Source organism: Rhincodon typus, chromosome 5 (assembly GCF_021869965.1).
Source record: "Rhincodon typus isolate 14 chromosome 5, sRhiTyp1.1, whole genome shotgun sequence".
Taxonomy (NCBI): domain Eukaryota; kingdom Metazoa; phylum Chordata; class Chondrichthyes; order Orectolobiformes; family Rhincodontidae; genus Rhincodon; species Rhincodon typus.
The window spans coordinates 28873260-28885720 of record NC_063336.1 but is presented as its reverse complement, the minus strand read 5'-3'; the positions used below and the strand labels follow the sequence as shown (position 1 = coordinate 28885720).

Below are 12461 nucleotides of genomic sequence, written 5' to 3'. Positions count from 1 at the left end.
CAAATATGGAATCTCTTCATAATATCCCTGCCCACAGCTACAACTTGTTATGCCATCAAAAGAATTTCCATTGAACTATTGAGCTTTTCTTCTACGCAAACACCTCTGCCAACCAGCCCACCTCCCAAACAGTGACACAAAATAAAGACAAAAAAACTAATGAACTTTTATCATTTCACTGAAAGACTGCACTCTGGGTCTTAAATGTAACTTCCAACAGGACAACCATGGACAGCAAAAATAGAAGACTGATCTGTTGCCAAAACAACAGTACCCAGTCAGCCAGAAAATCTGCTAATACAGGTTTAATAAATCTGCATGATCACTCTATGCCACTTGGATCGGTGTGGGCTCATAATGAAGAGTGTGCTGGTTTCCAGTTAAAGCAATGAGTAGTCCAGTTTCCTCTACATCATCCTGCAGGAGATTGAGTGCACATTCCCATCAAAAGATTAATGTCCCTCTTCGACAAGATTAGGGTTTACAAAGTTAATTTTAAAAACTTTCAACAGATGATAATATTCTAAAGATTAAAGAAAAATAGTTTCTTGGAGATTATGCCTAAATAACTATCTAACAAATGCATTTGGAAGAAAAACGATGCCAGAAACACATTTACTATTTACAAGCTGCATTTCAATCAGCATGTTTTACATTTTTCATTCATTTTACTGACTAGATGAATACTGCAGAAAGCTAATGTTTTTCCTGATGGTGAATGCCCTCTTGCACATTGCCTGCCATTACCAGAGACCACTGAAACATGATTCTTGCCTTTGTTTGAGGCTCAAAGTTGAATGTCTATGCCATGGAACATTAGTAAGGCATCTATCAGCATCACATATAAGTCTTGGATCAGAGAGCTGTACAGCACAGAAACAGACCCTTTGGTCCAACTCGTCCATGCTAACCAGATATCCTACATAAATCTAATCCCATTTGCCAACATTTGGCCCATATCCCTCTAAATCCTTCTTATTCATATACCCATATACCTGCCTTTTAAATGTTATAATGGTACCAGCCTCCACCGCTTCCTCTGGCAGCTCATTCCATATACGCACCATCCTTGCCTATTTACCCTATCCATGCCCGTCATGATTTTATAAACCTCTATAAAGGTCACACCTCAGTCTGAGGCTCCAGTCTCTCCCATAGCTCAAACTTTCCAACCCTGGCAACATACTTGTAAATCTTTTCTGAACCCTTTCTAGCTTCAGAACATCTTTCCTATAGGAGGGAGACAAGAACTGAATGCAATACTCCAAGACCGGCCTAACCAATTTCCTGTACAGTTCCAACGTGACCTCCCAACTCCTATACTCAATGCACTGACCAATAAAGAAAGCTTACCAAATGCTTTCTTCACTATCCTATCTACCTGCAACTCCACTTGCAAGGAACTATGAACCTGCACTCCAAGGTCTCTTTGTTCAGCAACACTCTCCAGGGCCTTACCAATAAGTGTATAAGTCCTACCCTGATTTGCCTTTTCAAAATGCAGCACCTTAGATTAATCTAAATTAAAGTCCATCTGCCTTTGCTTGACCCATTGGCCCATCGGCCCATCTGATCAAGATCCCGTTGTACTCTGAGATGACCTTCTTTGCTTTCCACGACACCTCCAATTTTAGTGTCATCTGCAAACTAACTAACCATACCTCCTATGCTCACATTGAAATCATTTATATAAAATGATTTATATAAATGACAAAAAGCAGTGGGTCAAAGAGGTGGCAGATTAAAGTACATTTGCCTTTAATAACTACAAAACAAAGCATCTCGAATGCCAACAACTAAGCAGCTGACTAATTAGTCAACTGATGTTATATTCTCACCTTCTGTATTATGTTCTTTTTGTTATGCTTAAATGTACCTATTTATTAAACTTGTTTTTGATTAGCTGCAAAGCAGATTCAAAAGACGGATCCAAACACTTGCCTCTTGACAAACAATCTCTTCTTTAACTCTCCGCAATCACATGTTGCTTCTTTAAATGAGGAAAACTAGCATTATAAAAACGTCTAGCGAAGCTGCAACTCCAGAAATTTAATAAAAGATTCTCAGTCCTTTTCCTGCTTCGTCCCATTCTTGCAAAAACACCACAGACTTCCCTATCTTCCTAGATGCAAGATCATCCTCATGGAATCATTCAAGATCCTCAATCCAAACCATGCAGCCAAATCCTTCTCCATCCTATACCAACCAAAACCCATGATCTCCAATCAACAGTCTCAAACCACTTGGATTCACATTAGAGGAAGTTGCACCTTCTCTGTGCTCCCAAGTCTGCTGCTCCAAATCCTTATTAACCTCATCTCAATACACTTACTCTTCAGCCCAACAACATTACTCTTCTCACAGTCCCACTCTCCTCTTAGTGAAGATAGACAACTGCACACCTTCCACAATAACAGTCAACACTGGAGCCCCCCAAGGATGCGTTCTCAGCCCCCTACTGTACTCAGTGTACACTGTGTCACCAAATTCTGAACGAATGCCATCTACAAGTTTGCTGATCATCCCACCGTGGTAGGACGGATATCAAACAACGATGAAGCAGAATACAGAAAAGGAAATAGAGAGCTTGGTGACATGGTGCAATGATAACAACCTCTCTCTCAACATCAGCAAAACTAAAGAACTGATCATTGACTTAAGAAAGAAAGGAGGAGAACACACCCCCATCTACATCAAAGGAACTGAGTTTGAGGGGGTTGGGAGCATCAAGTATTTCAGAGTAACAATAACTGACAAACTGTCCTGGACTTCCCTCGTAGATGTGATGGTCAAGAAGGTACAAAAACGTCTCTTCTTCTTCAGGTGGCTCAGGAAATTTGGCACGTCCACAAGGATCCTCACCAACTTTTACAGATGCACCATTGAAAGCATAATGGCCTGGTATGACAACTGCTCTGCCCAGGACCATAAGAAACTAAAGAAAGTTGTGTGCACATCCCAAGCCATCATGGAAGCCAATTTTCCATCCACAGACGCCATTTATATGGTTCATTGCCACAGAAAGGCTCTCAACATCAAAGACCCATCCCATTCCAGTAACGCTTTCCTACAAACTCTTCCATCAGGCAGAAGAATCAGAAGCTTGAACACACACACTAGCAAGTTCAAGAACAACTTCTTCCCTGCCATTATTAGGCTGATGAATGGACTCCCTAACTTCAAATAGTGCTGCTCTTGCTAATGTTGGTCTTGCATAATGCATGCCCTGTGCAATGTAACCTATATGCCTTTGTCCAGGTTTCTTTTTCACCCTATGATCTGTATGTCTTTGCTTACTTGCGGCACTGCTGCCTCACAGCGCCAGGGACCTGGGTTCAATTCCACCCTCAGGCAACTGTCTGTGTGGAGTTTGCACATTCTCCCAGTGTCTGAGTGGATTTCCTCACACAGTCCAAAGATGTGTAGGTTAGGTGGATTGGCCATGCTAAATTGCCAATAGTGTTCAGGGGATGTGTAGATTAGGTGAGTTATACAAGGATGGGTCTGGGTGGGACGCTGCGAAGGTTGGTGTGGACTTGTTGGGCCAAAGGGCCTGTTTCCATGCTGTAGGGGTTCTATGAATACAATGATCTGCCTGTATTGCTCATAAATAAACAGAGCTTCTCACTGCGCTTGGGTACATGTGACAATATATCAAATCAAATCAATATCTGCTTCAAGGTTCAGATTCAACACCATCACACTACAGCATCAATAAATGAAATTTCATTCTAGAATGTCACGATTTAGCATTGTTTTCATTGAACTAATCCTACCGAGGCTGATGCTTCAACCGAACTGTCTGAGCACAACGGTTTATAGCAACTGACTTCACTTAATAAAAACCGAAAGAACTGCGGATGCTGTAAATCAGGAACAAAAACAAAGTTGCTGGAAAAGATAAGCAGGTCTAGCAGCATCTGTGAAGGAAAAAACAGAGTTAACATTTCGGGTCCAGTGACCCTGCCTCAGAACGTTCTGAGGAAGGGTCACCGAACTGACTTCACTTGTTCAACTTAGGGAATTGATCGGTGGCTATTCGTCATTAATCAAACAATTTCATGATCCACCTAGCAGACATGACACTTGCATGGATGAAGCGATGACTTTTTTTTGTCTTCATGGCCCGTGAGGTCTGCCCATAATGGATACTCGGTGATGTAGCAAGGAGGGGGTCAGGGTGATAGGTGAGGGTATAGGTTGGTATGATTGGTAGTAAGTTGGCAGAGAGACTATAAAAGGCTATGAGATATGACAGTCTATGGCGAGTGGGTAGAGGGTAGCATCGAGAATACAGGAGCGAATGGAAGGGGCTTGGTTACCAGAGGGTAAGAATAGTTGCGGGGGTGGGAGGGTATGGGTACCATATCAGCATGAATGATTCATGGAGTAGTGAGAATTCAGGGATAAGAGCTAGTTTTAATGTAACTTTTTTTTAAAAATTGACTTCAACAAAATATCAGGGCACCCAGGAAGGCCTTCTATACACTCTATACCCAGTGAGCTCCGTTCTCATTCTGGGAACGCTGCTAAGCCAGAATGCAAATCCAACTCTCTGGGCCACATTTTTGGATTTGTGGAATGAGGAGTTGTTCCAACTTTGGGCTTTTGACCCAGGAGCAAAATTCCAGGCCTGCTCCAGATATGACTTTTGTCAAAATTCATGAACTTTTAAGGATTACATCTGAAATATCAATATGCACAATGTAGACTGGCATGATAAATGCTGTCATCATTCTCATTTGTTTACCAGCATTTATGTATTTTTTAAAATTATGTTACGTTCTGGAATAAAAAAGATAGATTTGAACAGCAGCAGTGAGTACGTGATGCATTTCATTTGTGTGCAAATGCACTTTCAGGCCACTTTCATAATAATTACTGAAACAATATATGTACACTTAGGGTGCAAAAAATGCTTTGCAAACTATTGGATTTAATAGCATGCATTCATAGGTACTCAGCAATACCTGATAATTCACAAAAGACGGTCCTGAAGTTTTAACAATAGATACTGTGTGCCTTTTGATCATTGTACTTTGCACTTCAAGTATTTGTTGATATTCCACTCTATCAAAGTAGTTGTCTTGTTTTCAATATCTATTTGGATTTTAAGTTTAGTAAGAATTCTTTATGCACTAATAAGGGATGCAAAATTGATTTCAGGAGCATTGATGGTATGGTACATTGGTCTGCAAAGTATTTTCCCACTTTGTCAAGCATGTCCAAAATATTGCATAATTTATTTGTGACCCACTTATAATCCCACTCAATTGTTACAAGTGTATTCCCATAATGCTCTCAAAGAACTAAGCATGCTCAATGATTAATGAGATTAGTGCGAGTCCAGTGTTGAATTCACATACATGTAGGTTTCCCTTGTGACAACAGCAGGAACAGACTGGTTTTAGTCTTCTTTTAATTATCTGGGTTCTATCTAGGCTCATTTAGTTATGCAAAATAAATCTATTTATAAGTTTTGAGTGCCTAATAAGACACAAAATTGTATGTGATAAAAAAATTTTCATTTGTTCACGGAATGTGAGCATTGCTGGCAAGGCCAACATTGGAGTAAAATTGATTTTTGTCGAATTTCTATTGTTATTGTGCATCGTAGTCAAAGTATTACTTTAGTTAAACAACAACGAATGCATTTATTTACCACAGTACACTTCACTTGGGGTAGATGCCAGTTGTCACAACCATCAGGTTAACTGCTGAAAACAACAATTGACTCCAATGAGATTTTGCAATTGTATGCACCTGACTGTCTGGTTTCAACAATCTGCAAGCACATCTTAACAGCTCTCAAAGGTGCCACAGGAACCATATTCAAAGGAATACTTTATCTATCCAAAACAGTAATCTAGCTATCCAAACAAATCCAAAGTTTGAGACCTGTCCCTACCAGGTCTAAATCTGCAATTTCAAACACCTACTTCACTAAAATCTAATGAGTACAGGCAGCTGCCAATTTCTATGGGTAACTACCCCCTGGAATCCACATGTCCATTTTAGAAACTGCACTCATTCATCATGCTTCAAAAATGGCAGATGCGGGATTCCAGGTTGGGACTTCTAGATTTGGACTCTGCCATCATTTTCACTCAGCACACAAAACTTTCTCTGCACAAACATTGATGGTCAAGCTGCGAATTTTCACTATTAACTGTTTTTGTTAAATAATTCATTATTTTCATTCCTACTGCATTTTGTGGTGAAACTTCTTTTAAGATATGCCTATGTGTTTTTCACTGAAGATGAATATCAAGCAGAATACAGCAGAAAACTACCTATTCTTAATAAATGCCATGAAATTCTTATTGTATACCTGAACCACAAAAACAAGCATTTGGAACCTTGATTTAACAACAGCTCAAAGGGAAAACTCTTCCAATAAGATAACATTCTCTCAAACCTTTAACAGAATGTCTTTCTTCATTATCCAAAAAAATTCTGGAATATAGGGGGCTGGAGGGAGATTTCTTACAAGATTATAACTGGTTTAGAAAAGACAGACAAAGAGAATCTGTTTTTGTCAGCTAATGGTACAAGGTCAAGAGAACACATATGTAACATTTTTGGTAAGTACAGGTGAATGTGAAAATGAACATTTTTTGTGCAGTGAGTGTTAAATGACACAGAAATCTCTGCCGGAAGAGGATATTGGAAAATTGGACGGGCACTTGAGTGAAATAAGCTTGCAGAGATAGAGCAAGGAGATACAATTGACTGGACATTTCTACAGAGAGCCTGAATGGACTCAACAGACTAAACGGCGTCCTTCTGTACTGAAGTACCTCTGATATTGGAATCTGAAATCAATATTGGGAGTTGAGAATGTTTCGCTGCAAGACGTCTGTCCTTTTAAATTGCCTGCTCATTATAAAAATAATTTTTGCCAGCATGAAATTGAGAGCTCAATACGAGGTGTTAAATAGTGCACGACAATAATCAATGAATTCACTAATTGGCAATACAAATTAAGGCCCAGATCCATGAAAATAGACCTGTTATTGAAATAAATAAACAGCCTTAAAAAGAACAGGTTAATGAGGTCTCAACTGACTAACTCCAATTTCAATGTTCATTTCTTTCCAATTCTATTCTAATTCATTCCACAAATCTTAATTACTTGGTGTTTATACATTGTTTTGAAAAAAAACAAATGCTAGAAGATACATTTAGATCAAAATCAAGAATTAAAAATAGCTTCTTGGAAGCTAAAAAATGTCTGAATCATACTGTGGATTACAAAAATCAAAGGCAATGATAAACAGCATACTGCAACATGAACTGCATCCAGTTTCAGACAGCTGAATTAGGGTTTGCAAAATCATTTGAAAAGTGAAGCTTTGTAGTAAGAAGAAATTGCAACTGAAAATTAAGTATTAATTTTCGAAAATTCAATTAAGAATAATCCTTAGGAGCACTGGCATAGAGAGATCTGAGCATACAGGTTTAGAGATCCCTGAAAGTGGCAACACAGGTGAGTAAGTGGCCAAGAAGGCATACAGCATGCTTGCCTTCATCAGTTGACAAGTTACATAAAAGCATAAAAGATTTTATGCCATCTTTACGGATGTATTATCTGAAGTTGTGGTTGATGATTGGAAGACATCTCCTCCACATTTGAAAACCAGGACCAATATATACATTGGCAGGAACATGAATCCTGGGTGATATTAGTGTACTAGGATTATAAGGTTTGAACTTTCTACTATACTTATTTAATAATAGCAGGTCTTTAATTTTTAATGAAATGCCATTCAATCTTTTTAATTATCTCTTTTAAAAATTATAAAATGCTTATTTGCAGGCTCCTGCTTTGGGTAAAAAAGAGAAAGCAGCTCCATTTACATGGCATCTTTTATGATGTCAAATATCTCAAAGTACTTCACACCCAATTAATTTCTTGTCCAAAAGTGACCACTGATACAACCTGGAGGAGAACGAGGGCAGAGAATCATTAGAACACCATCACCAATAAGTTCCCAAGCCTCCCAGCATCCTGATTTGGGACTGTATCACCCTGATTTTGTTATCACTGCATCAAAATCCTGGAACTCTCTTCCAAACAGCTCAATAGGTTTACTGACACTTGTCAGCCCATGTCTCCAAACTGTAGTGCTTAACGGCAGCAGCTCACTGGCTCTCGGTGTTCTCAAGCAATTAGGGATGAGCAACAACAGCAATGTCCACATCCTGTGAACAAATAAAAAGAAGTGTAGCAACTGGTACGCTCGCGTATTGCCATTTTGATGGCAGTTGCATGTGGAGTCATGCAGTTGTTACAGCATAGAAGGAGACCATTCAGCTCATTGCAGAGAGCACTGATATGGATACAAAAAAAAAACTTCTTACTTCCTCACACTGCAACATTTTTCCATTCAGTTAATTATCCAATTCTCATTTGAAAGCCATACATGATTCTGGCTCCAGCACACTCTTCTGCAATTAATTCCAGATCCTGACCGCATGTGTTTCTGAATAAATGTGTTTCTCCTCAAGTCACCTTATCTTCTTTCACTACCCATCTTACATCGGAGACTTCCTGTCTTCATTTTCAACCAACAGGAACAGTTTGTCCACACTACTGAGAGCAAAAAAAAAAAAAATACACCCCTTTGGTGGAGGAGGAAAATTATAATCTAAATGGAGAGCAGAGGTTGTCGAATGAACTTCATTCAATGAATGAAGTTTTTGAATTGAATGAATGAAATTGAATGAAGTTATTGACTTTAAGGTTGAGTCCAAGAGTCTATAAACATGCCTAAGAGGAAAATGTACCTCCAGCATGCATGAAACTTCATTGAAGCATTGTAGCAAATACTGTTAGAATAGGATCAAGATGATTTATTGAAATGACAAGCAAATAGAAAATCGTGGCTGTTCATACGGACAGGACAGAGCAGAGGTGTTCCCCAAAACAGTCACCTCGTATGTATCTGGTCTTGCCAATGTAAAAGGAGACCAATTTTTTTTTCTTTATTCATTCATGGGATGTGGGTGTCTCCGGCTAGGCCAGCATTTATTGCCCATTCCTAATTGCCCAGAGGCCACTTAACAGTCAACCACATTGCTGTGGATCTGGAGTCACATGTAGGCCAGACCAGGTAAGGATGGCAGTTTCCTTCCCTGAAGGACATTAGTAAACCAGATGGGTTTTTCCAACAATTGACAATGGATTCATGGTCATCATTAGATTCTTAATTCCAGATATTTATTGAATTCAAATTCCACCATCTGCTGTGGTGGGATTTGAACTCAGGTCCCCAGGACATTTTCTGGGTCTCTGGATTAACCATCCAGCAATAATACCACTAGGCCATCACCTCCCCCTAGGTGTTCTCGTGCATGAGTCATAAAAAGCTAGTATACTAAGTACAGCACACGGCAGCTAATGGAATCCTATCCTTTCTCATAAAAAGGTGACCATCAAATAAAAATGGTATTCTTCAGATAAACAGGGCATTGGTGAGACCCTTTCACAAATACCATGGTAGTTGTGTTCTCCTTAATTAAGAAAGGATGAAAATGCACTGTTGACAATTCAAAGGCGGCTTACTAGATTGACACCTGGAATGAATGGATTGCCTTGTACAGAGAATTTGAGGAGATAGGAGGGTTTCCACTATAATTTATAAAAGTGAGAGAGATGAGTTGATTGAAGTGTATTAGTAGCTGAACAGTCTTGACAAAGTGGACGTGGAATAGATATTTACTCTTGTTGGTGAGTCCAGAACCAGGACATTCAACTTAAATATTAGAAGTCACCCTTTTTAGGGAGAGTTCAGGAGAATTTTTTCTCTATGCTTCTTAAACTTTGGAACTCTCTGCCTCAGAAGATGAAATCAAATATTTTTAAGGTAGAGGTAGATAGATTCTTGTTAGGCAATGAAATCTAAAGTTAATGAGGTAGATGGAAAAGTGGAGTTCATAGCACTGCTGCCTCACAGCTTCAGGGACCCGGGTTTATTTCCACTCTCGGGCGACTGTCTGTGTGGAGTTTGCACAGTCTCCCTGTGTCTGTGTGGGTTTCCTCCCACAGTCCCAAGATGTGCAGGTTGAATGAAAGGGTCATGCTAAATTGCCCATAGGGTCCAGGGATGTGCAGGCTAGATGAATTGGCCATGGGAAATGGAGGGATAGGGTAGAGTCTGGGTGGGATTCTCTTCACACAGTCGGTGCAGACTCAAATGGACCAAATGGCCTATTTTCACAGTGTAGGGATTCCATAGTTCTCTAACACAAACAGAGCAGCCACAATCTTAATGAATGCAGAGCAAGCTTGAAGAGGAAATGGCTTACAATTCTGCTCCTTATCTGTTTGTTCTGATGAACAATCCAAACCTGGGTAATCATTTGATCTAGTGTTTAGTAGTGAGCCTAACTTGATATGAAATCAGCATTTGGAACAAAGCCTAGGCAAAAGAACTGAAATTGTGTAAAATCTCAGTCCATCTCAAAGAGCAAAAAGTACTTGAAATTCAATTCTCGATTTTAAAAGGGTAACTCTACTGAAAGAGCAGAGGTTTTGAAGCAGGCCAACTTGCTAACTCTAGTGGCTATGAAGTGGAAACAGATTGGAATATATGTGGCAAGTTGTCATAGGGCAAAATAAAACATGGATACCAAAGTATTCCTAAATTCTAAAGGAAATGTGATGAGAAGTCAAGACAGTTGACATATACACAAAGAAAAGATAATACAAACAAAGCTGTCTGGTTATGTTAAATTAATTTTGCACTAACCTCGCTAGAGTAACAATGCAATTGTGGATCACATTCCTATTCTACCTGTCAAATGCACTCACCTTCAATCGTTTTTTTGGTTCATATATCCAACAACACTCTACTTGAGAGCTTGTATTCAAGGCTTGTTACAATGAAATAATCTGTAAATTCATCCAAACAGGTTGACATACAATGGAGACAACTAACAAACTAACCCTGGTCTTGACTCTGATGAGAATGCATTTCTTGAAAAGACAGGACACAACGTATTAAATTTAACTTGCAATGCCTCTAGCTATTCATGAATAAAAAATTATTCACGTGATTCCATAATATGTTTCAAGAATAAATTAAGTAGAACGAAATTGAGAAAGCTATTACAAATGTTTGCACTTTTATTAAATGTAATTTTTATATAGCCAATAAACAAATCCAATTTGTCAGAGTAAAAACACACTAGATCAACGGAACAAGAAGAAATACACTCTGTTGATACAGATTGTTGCAAACCCAAAAGCCTATGTTCTGAGTTTCAATGAACATATAAATCATTCACATTTCTGTATTCTGCATCTCCTCTACTGGTTACAGGGGAGGTTAGATTTTGAACTTTTCACTCTATATTATTAAGTAACAATGATTAACCAAAAGGTGTATTTATATGACATTGCTATTTGTCTCAGTTAAAGCCCGTAGATTTAGGGAGTAAGGAAGTTTCAAATACACAACAGAACTTCCAAAAGGTGCTGGGCTTTACTTATAATCTTCAGTGCTATCATTGAAAATTGAATCAAATAGAGCTACTTCAGATGACTGACCAATAAACATTTTTTTTATTCACTTGTTATTCAGCATTTTATTACTGCTAAAGTAGTAATGCACAGAGATAACAATTATTGTTCCTCTCTCCATTTCCTTAATCTGTCATACCTGTGTCAGCTTTTCGAAAAAGCTGTCTGATTTAGCCATTCCTTAACTTTTAACCATGCAAATTAGTCCTCCACTTCCACATATAAATTTGCCTTTTACAAGTTCAAATCAAATCTGATTTCATGCCACTTGTACATACTGCATTCCAGATGTTGAAAGAAAATCATTTTCCCTTCATTTCTTTTGCAAATTATTTTACTTCCCGAACTCTGGTTACCAAGTCATTTGCTAGAGGAAAAGAATAGTTTCTTTCCCTACTTACAGTATCAAAATCCTTTATAATTTGAATACCTCTATTAAGCCTCCCCTCAACCTTCACTACTCTAAGGAAAACATTCCTAGCTTCTCCAATCTCATTACATAATTGAAATTCCTGTTTCATACAGATCATACAGATAAATTTCCTTTGTACTGTCTCCAGGCTATAATATTCTTCCTAAAGTTTGGTGCCTAGCTTTGTACAAAATATTCTAGCTGAAGTCTAATCACAGATTAATGTTTCGCCTGATTTCTTTATTTATGTATAAAAACAAAGACAGATATTCAATAGGCTTTCTTAACCAGTTTATCAACATGCCCTGTCACATTCTAAGATTTTTCATTTATAATAGAATCCCTATAGTGCGGAAGCAGGCCATTCACCTCATCAAGTGACACCAGCTCTCTGAAGAGCAATGCACCCAAACCTAGCCTCCTCCATGCTATCCCTGTAATCCTGCATTTGTCATGGTTAACCCCCTAGATACAATGGGCAATTTAGCATGGCCAATCCACTGACCTGCAAATCTTTGAACT

At 38.7% G+C, this 12461-nt stretch overlaps 1 protein-coding gene across 2 annotated transcripts in view; it reads right to left on the bottom strand.

Moving 5' to 3' along the window:
• Nucleotides 1–12461, bottom strand: part of ascc3 (activating signal cointegrator 1 complex subunit 3) — a 494022-nt gene that overhangs the window by 384873 nt on the left and 96688 nt on the right. The gene's annotated exons all lie outside the window — the stretch shown is intronic.